Here is a 7,830-nt window from a genome sequence, read left to right on the forward strand (position 1 = left end):
CACCAGCGAGTCTGCCGAGGTTTCTCAGAGAGCAAACAATTACCATGATTGGTTCCCTTCCAAAAACCTGACCTCCCAAACCTTGCTCTGATTGGCCACTAAAATCCCTCAAATTTGCATATCTAGCACCTCATGATTGGTCCAAAAGCAACCAATCATAACCCACCATTAACAACCAATCAAGGCCCACCGTTTACAACCAATCACAGTCCACCGTTTACAACCAATCATGACCCACTGTTTACAACCCACCAGAGTGTATATAACCACGATGCCTGACCCACAGTAGCCAGATGACACCGACGACCAAGAAGATGACAATGACCAGGAAGACAACAACTGAAGAGCCTGAAGAGTGAAACACCCGCGCATTCTCCAGACGACCCTGAAGATCCTGAAGAGCTGACACTGCATCGTCTCCAGACAAACTGGGAGACCCTGAAGAGCTGTAACACTACATCGTCTCCGGACGACCCTGAAGAGCTGTGACACCGCGTCATCTCCATGCTGCTCACAGTAGACGACGTGACACTGTCGTCTCTGTGCTGTACCATGCTGCCCACAATAAACAGACGACACTGTCGTCTCCGTGCTGTAACACTATGCCGCTTGTCCCAACTCTCACTCCTTCACTCAGGAAACCTGTTCAGCTGTCCCCCCAGGTCAGGACAGTCCTCCTTGGGCCTTCTCTTTTTAATCTCCATCTTTTTCTTACCTAGTACTAAAACCTGCTAGACACTACCAGGTTTCTCTGATTTTTGCCTCAGACTTCAACTTCATGGCTGTGAAGTCACTCCCAGTCAATGTCCGTCTGCATCAGCCACGTAGGATAGCTGCTTTGCTTCCTCTTGGTGTCTTCCTTTTCCACTCTAACTTCTTTTTTTTCCTCTTCTTTTGAAGAAAGAGCTGTCTGCCCTCTGCCCCCATGCCTTTCTTTTTAATCTCTGTCTTTTCCTCACCTAGTACAGAAAACTTCTATTCACATCCAAATTTTTATGATTTTGACCTCTGGATTCAACCTCACAGCTGTGAAGTCACCCCCTAGTCAGTGCCCCCCAGTCCCCAGACCCTGTAAGGCATCCTAAGGCTTGCTGATTTTGGCTTCTGGCTTCAACTTCACAGCTGTAAAGTCACCCACAATTAGTGCATTCCCTCCTTCAGTCCCTGTATAAGCCAGGTGGGATAGCTGCTTTGCTCCCTCTTGCTGTCCTCCTCTGTCCATTGTAACTTTTTTTTGTTATCTTTTTGAAAAACATTGGTCTGTCCTCCTTGAGCCTTTCCTTTTTTAATCTCTTTCTCTCACCTAGGACAGAAACCGGCTACCCACATCCAAGTTTTCATAATTTTGACGTCTGGATTCAACCTCACAGTAGTGAAATCACCCCTAGTCAATGCCACTCTGTGCCCATGTCCTGCATCTGCCAGGTAGGATAGCTGCTTTGACTCTTCTTGCTGTCTTCATCTGCCCATTTTAACCTATTTATTTATTCATTTATTTATTTATTTTCGTTTTCTCTTTTTGAAACAAACAAACAAACAGTTTCTCTGCTCTTTTGGGGACTTTCTCTTTTTCATCTCTGTCTTTTTCTCACCTAGGACAGAACCCTATAAGCCACCTCTAAGTTTCCCTGATTTTGGCCTCTGGCTTCAATTTCACAGCTTTGAAGTCACACCCAGTCAGTGCTGCCCTGCCCCCAGACCCTGCATCAACCCGGCGGGATAGCTGCTTTGCTCCCTCTTACTGTCTTCCTCTGTCCATTCTAACTAATTTTTTCTCTTTCTAAAAACAAACAAACAAACAAACAAACAAAAAACCAAAAAAACAAAACAAAAAAACACACCTCTTTGCCTCCTTTGGGCCTTTCTCTTTAATCTCTGTCTTTTTCTTACCTAGGATAAAAACCCACTCGCCACCTCCAAGTTTTCTTGCTCCCTCTTACTTCCTCCTTTGTCCATTCTAACTTTTCTTTTCTCTTTTTGACAAAAAACAAACAAACAAACAAACAAAAAAACAGCTCTCTGACCCCCTTGGGCCCTTCTCTTTTTAATCTCTGTCTTTTTCTCACCTAGTACAGAAACATGCTAGCCACCTTTAAGCTTCCCTGATTTTGGCCTTGATTGGCATGCAAATGCACCATGTTATTTTTCATTTTTATCCCAACTTCTATTTTTCTGAAGTGTTTTATTCCTTTTTCCTTTTTTTCTGCCTTATCTCTCTATTTCTATTTTCTACCTTCTTTTTTTCCCCATATATTTGTGTTTTTCTTCTGAGCTCTTACCCTCTGCCTAGAGTAGTTTAGGTATAAAGTAGATAACCAGTTGAGCATTGTTAGTTTTTGAGAATTCTTTTGCACATCACTACAGGGGTTGCCAAATTAGTACAATTTCCCTTCACATATTTATCTGTAAATCTCCCCTTTATTTCATACATTTGAGGACTTAGTAAAAAGGAAAAATAGCACAGAATTATTTCACAGTGGGGGAAACACCTGGGTTCACAGCCACTGAATTACTCTGCAACAAATTGACCACAAGTGAATACATTACCAAATGATTAAAACTCAAAGGAGATTCTCAAGAATGAGAGAATCAAGTAGTACACCCCCACCAACAGAACAGTGTAACTTGTCTCCAAGTAGGGAAAATTTAGAGCATGTTACAAAAATGTGGAAAAAGAATTTAGGGTATCTATGATAACAAAATTCTGTGAGATGAATGAGAAAAGAGATTTTGAGCTCCAAAAGATGAGAATGTCCTTTCATGATATGTAAGAATTGGACATCATAAAAAAGAATCAATCAGAACTGTTACACATGAAGACTATATTCAGGATATTCCAACCTCCCATGACAGTATCAAAAGCAGGTTAGACCATGCAGAAGAACGAATTTCAGAAAGAGAAGACAAAATCAACCACCTAAAAAAAATTATCAAAAATACTGAAAAAACAGCCAAGAAAACTGAGGATAACACACAAGAAATACTACATACCATACAACACCCAAATATACAAATAATTGGGATTCCTGAAGTTGAAGAAACTAATAAGGGCATTGATAATCTATTACATGAAATTCTAGAAGACAACTTTCCAAGTCTAGTGAGGTACTCAAACATCCAGACACAAGAAATACAAAGAACCCTAAGACTAATTAATCCAAGAAGATCCTCTCTGCACCACATTATAGCTAGAATTACCAGATCGACAAAGTCAAGATACTAAGATTGCAAAAGAGAAACATCAAATAATTTACAAACACTATGCCATCAGGCTAACAGTGGACCTCTCACCCAAAATAATGTAAGAAGGAAAGAATGAGTAAATATATTCAAAATGTTAAATGAAAAACAATTTAGAACAAAAATGCTATACCTGGCAAGATTATCCTTCATATGGGAAAATAAAATAAAAACATTATTGGATAAACAAAACCTGATACAATTTACCAACTCCAGGCCAACGCTTCAAAAAATTCTGAAAGAATTACTATATCAAGAAAACTAATGAGAGACAGACAGCAATAAGAGTACAAAAATGGAATGTTGCCAACTTAATGGTAGATACAAGTGTGGAAATATTGATAACGTCGAATGTCAATGAATTAAATTCTCCAATCTAGAGACACGGACTGGCTGAATGGGTTAAAAATTAGACATTCAATCTGCTGCCTACAAGAAACACATCTTATAGATAGACATACAGACTAAAAGTGAAGGGATATAAGAATGTATTCTATGCAAATGGAAACCGAAAGAAAGGAAAAAGTAAAGTCACTATACCGTTTTTGGACAAAATAGGCCTCAAGACAAAAAACAATAAGAAAAGATGAAAAGGGCACTGTGTAGTAATAAAAGGGCTAATTCACCAAGAAGATATAATGCTTGTAAATACCTATGCACTGAATTCAGGAGCACCCAAATTTGTAAAGCAGAAAATACTAGATCTAAAAGGAGAGGCAGACTGTAACACTATCTTTGTTGGAGATGGACACAAGAGAAGGCTGACCACTTTCTCTGCTCCTATTCAATACAGTACTGAAAGTTTCAGCTAATGTGATCAGACAAGAGAAGGAAATAAAAGGCATTCCAATAGGAAAAGAAGAGCAGAAATGATCTCTGTTTGCAGATGAAATGATTGCTTATTATACATAGAAGGCCCTATAGTAGCTATGTAAAAACTTCTTGAAATAATCAATGCATACAGTAAACTGGCTGGATACAAAATTAACAAACATCTATAGCATTTCTATATACAAACAACAAGTAGACAGAGACAGAACTGAAGAATGTAATTTCATTTACCATAGAAGTATAAGATACCACAAGAAGTATAAGACACTTAGGAATAAAACTAACCAAGAAAGTCAAAGACCTCTAAAAGTCAAAGACCTTAAAAAGGAAATTGAAAAGGAGACTAAAATGTGGAAGGGCATCTCATGTTCCTGGTTTGGCAGAATCAGTATAGTCAAAATGGCAATCCTACCCAAATTTATCTAATGGTCAATGCAATCCCCATAAAGTTACAAGAAACATTCTCCACGGACCCACAAAAGACAATCATAGAATCTGTCTGGATGCATAAAAGGCCCTGTTTTGCAAAAGTCATTATGTGTATGAACAGTGGAGTAGGTGATATCTCAACCCCTGACCCAAAAATATATTATAAAGGTGTGATAATCAAAACAGCATGGTAGGGAACCAGCAGTTAGCGTAATGGCTATGTCGCTGGACTCCCACGTAGTCGACGTCCCGGACCTGGTGGCTTAAACTCACGCTGGGCACGTGTGTGTGCGTGCCCAAGATCTCGAGAGGAGAATGGAGGAGAAGGGATTGTGGTATGGCCGTCCCCCCTGGGGGGTGATTTCTTGCTCTCTGTCTCCCAGTCTTTCTGTCTTTCTGGCAAGCACACGTGCCCTATAGCAAAAAAAAAAAAAAAAAAAAAAACCCCCCCCCCCCCCCCAAAAAAAAAAAAAACCAGCATGGTATTGCACAAAAACAGACATGAGGACCAGCAGAACAGAGTAGAGACTCCAGAAATAAAACCCAAAAACATATAGTCAACTCATCTTTGACAAAGGGTATCAATCAATCCAGTGGGAAAAGGGAAACTTCTTTAGCAAATGGTGTTGAAAAAACTGGGTATCCACTTGCAGAAAGATGAATCTGAAACCTTATCTGTCACCATTAACAAAAATCAACTCAAAGTGGATCAAAGATCTAAACCTGAGACTACAAAGTATAAATCAACTTGTGGAAAACACTGGGAAAACTCTGGGAGACATGAGGGTAGGTAAAGATTTTTTTAAGGAACATCCCAAAAGCACAGGCAATAATCCCCCAAATAGACAGGTGGGATTACAACAGATTAAGAAGTTTCTGCAAAGCCAACAACACTGTAATTAGTGTGAATCTAAACTCCAATGAATGGTAGAGAATATTTGTTAAATGTGACACAGATAAGAGGCTGATACCCAGAATATACAGAGAATGCAAGTGGCTGGAAGTAAATGATTAACTCAATGAAAAAATGGGAAAATGAGGTGAATAAACAGGTCTTTAAGGAAGACATATGAACAGTCAAGAAACATATGAAAAAAATGCTAAACATCTTTCGTTATAAGGGAGATACAAATAAAAACCACAATAGATACCACCTGATCCCAGTCAGAATGGTGTAGATTAAAAAAAAAAAAAGAAAGAAAGAAAAAAAGAAAAAAGAAGATAAGTGCTGGTGGGTATGTGGTGAAATGGGAATACTTCTACATTGTTGGTTGCATTATAAACTGGTTCAACCACCATGGAAAACAATACAGAGGTTACTTAAAGACCTTCAGTTAGAACTACCATATGGTCCAGCAATTGCACTCCTGGGCATCTAAAGATCTAAATCTAAGACTGCAAAGTATACAACTACTGGTAGAAAACAATGGGGAAACTCTGGGAGACATTGGGGTAGGCAAAGACTTCTTAAGCAAGACCCCGCAAAGTACAGGCAATAATCCCCCCAATGGACAGATGGGATTACATTAGATTGAGAAGTTTCTGCACCCTAAAAAACAATGTAATTAGTGTAAATTAATAACCCTCAAAATGGGGGAGAATTTTTGTTAACTGTGCCTCAGGTAATGGACTGATACCAGAATACACAAGGAACTAAAGCAACTTGCCCAAAAGAAAATAATTAATCCAATTAAAAGTTGGGAAAATGAGCTAAATAAACTACTCTCGGAGGAAAACATACAGATAGCCAAACAGCATATAAAGAATGGTCAACATTCCTCATTGTAGGGGAGATGCAGATTGAAAACACAGTGAGATACCACCTAACCTCAGTCAGAATGTCAAAGATTACAAAACAACAAAAAAAATAGTGTTAAGAGCTGAAGGGGATGTGGTGAAAGGGGAACACTCCTTCACTGCTGGAGGGAATGTAAATTGGTCCAGCCACTGTGGAGAATGATATGGAGTTTCCACAAAGACCTCCAAATATAATTACCATATGATCCAGCAATTCTACTCCTTGGTATCTACCCAAAGGACAGGAGAGCACTCAGTCAGAAAAGCACTTGCACAGCTATATTTATTGCAGCCTTATTCAAGATTGCTAAGACATGGAACCAACCCAAATGTCCACAAAAAGATGAATGGATTAAATAAGTGTGGCACATATATTATTTAAGTAAAAAAAAAATAACCAACCAAGGCCATGGAATTTGATAGAATGTGGAAGAATATGGAAGATTTCATTTCTTGCTGAGAGAAGCAAGTCAGTGTATGAAAGAGAGACATTGCATGTCTCCACCTAACATGTACTGACTATCCGCACTCTATGATAGAGAATGAATGACTAGAGAATATAAAATTACTGAAAATTGTGATGGACACTAGAGACAAAGAGGAAAGAGAGTGTGAGAGGAAATGTGGGGGGAAATGGAGAGGTAAGGCAGTTGTGGGACACAGATATGGTCAATTATCTGTTGTATGGTGGTCTCGACTGGACTGAAGTGTATACCATTCTGGGTAGAAATCTCTTCACAGTTTAAATGATGTATAGCAATTTAATGTATGAATAATAATGACAAATGTACAAATAATAAAAAAAGAAAAAAGAAAGATTAACAAGTGAAAAGCTCTAGGAAAGCATAGAGAGGTTTTCCAATAAAGAAATAAGTTAGAAGAAGTGACGGTGAGAAGAGTGAGAAAAGCAGCCTTCCTACCTGGCTAGTACTGGATCCTGGAGTGGGAGACTAACTCAGGGAGACTTTAAAGCCATGAAGTTGGATCTAGAGGTCCAAAACAGCCAAGGGTGAAGATGAATAGCAGCATTCTGTCCAAGGTGAAAAATATACAGAAATTAGTCATAGAAATGTCCAAGAAGGGCAGAGAGCTGTTTAAAAAAGAAGAAGAAGAAGAAGAAACAGGAGAGAAAGAGGAATTAAAGCAGCATTCCTACCTGGCTTTCACCAGGTCTGGGAGGACAGTTTGGAGTAGACATCACAGCTCTGAAGTTGGACTCAGAGCCCCAAGAAAAAGAAAAGTTGGGGATGGTTAATAGCTTTCTGTTCTAGGTGAGAAAATACACAGAGATTAACAAGAGAAAACCCCAAGAGGGCAGAAAGCTTTTTTAAAAAAGGAAGAAAGAAAGAGAGAGAGAGAAAGAGAGAGAAGAGCTAGAGGGAGCAAAGCAACCTTGCTACCTGTCTGCTGCTCAGTGTGTGATGAAGACAATAGCTTGGGGAGACTTCACAGCTGTGAAATTGAACACAGTGGTCCAAAACAAGCAAAGGTGAAAATTAGTAGCAGCTTTCAGTTTAAGTGAGAAAAGGGATA

General features: G+C 39.1%; 1 long non-coding RNA gene across 1 annotated transcript in view; it reads right to left on the bottom strand.

The window, feature by feature from the left end:
• Nucleotides 1–7,306, bottom strand: part of LOC114006498 (uncharacterized) — a 17,826-nt gene extending 10,520 nt beyond the window's left edge. The window contains exon 1 of the long non-coding RNA XR_003548205.1: nt 7,218–7,306. This is a non-coding gene — a long non-coding RNA (uncharacterized LOC114006498). The remainder of the gene's footprint in view (nt 1–7,217) is intronic.
• Nucleotides 7,307–7,830: the final 524 nt, after the last annotated feature.

This window comes from Tupaia chinensis, unplaced genomic scaffold (assembly GCF_000334495.1).
Source record: "Tupaia chinensis unplaced genomic scaffold, TupChi_1.0 Scaffold148398_1, whole genome shotgun sequence".
Lineage (NCBI taxonomy): Eukaryota > Metazoa > Chordata > Mammalia > Scandentia > Tupaiidae > Tupaia > Tupaia belangeri.